This window comes from Fukomys damarensis, unplaced genomic scaffold, assembly GCF_012274545.1.
Source record: "Fukomys damarensis isolate Sample0158 unplaced genomic scaffold, DMR_v1.0_HiC HiC_scaffold_39, whole genome shotgun sequence".
Taxonomy (NCBI): domain Eukaryota; kingdom Metazoa; phylum Chordata; class Mammalia; order Rodentia; family Bathyergidae; genus Fukomys; species Fukomys damarensis.
The window spans coordinates 122,188,608-122,190,896 of NW_022900951.1; the positions used below are offsets into that span (position 1 = coordinate 122,188,608).

At 34.7% G+C, this 2,289-nt stretch overlaps 1 protein-coding gene across 1 annotated transcript in view; it reads left to right on the plus strand.

The window, feature by feature from the left end:
* The window catches only part of Fmr1nb (FMR1 neighbor), a 29,098-nt gene that overhangs the window by 859 nt on the left and 25,950 nt on the right, over positions 1-2,289 (plus strand). The gene's annotated exons all lie outside the window — the stretch shown is intronic.

The window sequence follows — 2,289 nt, forward strand, 5'->3', positions numbered from 1 at the left end:
GGCGTTGTTGCATTTTTGTCTCCTTTCTCTTCAAGGAGCCCATCCCCAACATTACCCCCCCCGCCATTGTCCTCGAAGTCCCTAGGTTCTTCTCTCCTCTACCAGTGTCCTTGTGTTTTCTCTCATCCCTCCGCCCAGAGCCCATCACTTGCCATTACCACACCCACCCCCCTTCCGCCATTGCACTCGAAATCCCTAGGTTCTTCTCTCCTCTGCCCGGTGTCCTTGCGCTTTCTCTCCTGTCTCTGCTCTGCGAAGCACATCGCTCCCCTGCTGCTTTCCAGAAGATTGTCCCTTCTTAAATTTCCTTCCCCAAAACTTTCCTTTCCTCACTTCCCTTTAACAAAATGCTAACTTTTCCTGTCTCTCCCTTTTTAGTTAAGCTGAAATTCATATAACATAAAATTAGCTACAGTATTTTATAATAAAAATTCAGGGGACTTAATAAACTTAAATGTATAACTATCACCCTTATCTATTTCCAAAATATTTTAACCACTTCAAATTAAAAGCCATACCAGTAACTCCCAATTCTCAAGCCCATAAGTTGCTTTATTTTTTTGTAGGGCTTAATAGTATTCTGTTGTGAGCATGTACTACATTTTGTTTATCCATTTATCAGATTTATCATGTTTGGGTTGTTTCCACCATGGGGGTATTATAAACAGTGCTGCTGTCAACATTCGTCTATGAGTTCTCAGGTAGAGGTATTTTCAGTTCTCTAGAAGTAGAATTGCTGGATCATATGAGAACTCAAATGTGAACTTCTGAGTAATTCTCAGACTTATTTACAAAGTGGCTGAACAGTTTTACATTTTCACCAAAAATATTTGAGGATTTCAGTGTCACCAGCATTTATCCCCCTTTCTGATTAAAACCTTCCAACTAGATATGAAGTATGTATGATTTTGATTTATGTTTCATAATAACAGATTAAGCATCTTTTCATGTGCTTGTTTACCATTTGTACATCTTTGGAAAAATGTCTTTTTAAATCCTTTGGCCATTTAAAAATTATCTTGTATGTGGTCTTACTGAGTTGAAAGAATTTTTATTTATTCTGTATATGAGATCCTTATTAAATAATGTGATTTGCAAATATTCCCTCCCATTTTGAAGATTGCTTTTTTCATTTTCTTGATAATGTCCTTTGATGTACAAAAGTTTTGACTTTGATAAAATCTGAGTGATCTCTTTTTTAATTTGGTTGTTTGGGTTTTTGGTATCACGCCTAAGAATCCACTGCCAAACCCAAGGTCATGAAGATTACTCTGATGTTTTTGTCTTAAATAATTTTATGGTTTTTAGCTCTTAACTGTTGACCCATTTTGAAGCAATTTTTGTGTATGGCTAGTGTCAGCGCTTCGTATTTCTTCTTTTGGATGTGGATATCTAGTTGTGTTAGAACTATTTATGAAGAGATTATTCATACCCTGTTGAATGGTCCTGACACCCTTGTCAAACATCATTTCTGTATATATTTGTGAATTTACTTCTGGACTCCCAGATTTGTTCTATATGTCTATTCCTATGCCAATGCCATAATCCTTTGAGTAATGCAGCTTTATAGCACGTTTAGAAATTGGGATGTGTGAGTTCTCCAATTTTATTCTTTGTTCATTTTTGCTAGTACTTAAAACTCCTATCTTTGTATCTATTTGGGGATCAGTTTTTCCATTTCTGCAGAAAGATCATCAGAATTTTGAAAAGATTGAGGGTTTCTGTAGCTCCCTTTGGACAATATTTTGCCATCTTTAATTTACAAACACAAGATATCTTTCAATTTATTTGTGTTACCAGTTTATTTCAAGCATTTTTTTCTGTTTTTAGTGCACAAGTCTTTAACCTCCTAGGTTAAATTTTTTCTTTGATATATTTTTTGTATGTTAGTGGAAATGGAATGGTTTTTGTTTCTTTTTCAGATTGCTTACTGCTAGTGTATAAAAGCACAGCTAAGTTTTACATATTGGTCTTGTAACCTGTAAATTTACTAAATTTATTAGATCTATTAGGTCTTTTGTGAACTTTTTGGATGTTCTAAATTTAGACTTATAGTCTTTTTTTTTTTTTATAGTACCAGGGGTCAAACCCAATATTCATATTATTTGTAAATAGAGGTATTTTACTACTTCCTTTACAAATCTGGATGTGTTATATTTCTTTTTATCGCATAATTGCTCAGCCTAGAACTTCTACTATACTGTTGGATAGCAGTGGTGAAAATGGGCCTCTCTCTCTCTTTTTTTTTTTTTTTTTGTACTGGGGTTTGAACTTGGGACTGCACTTGCC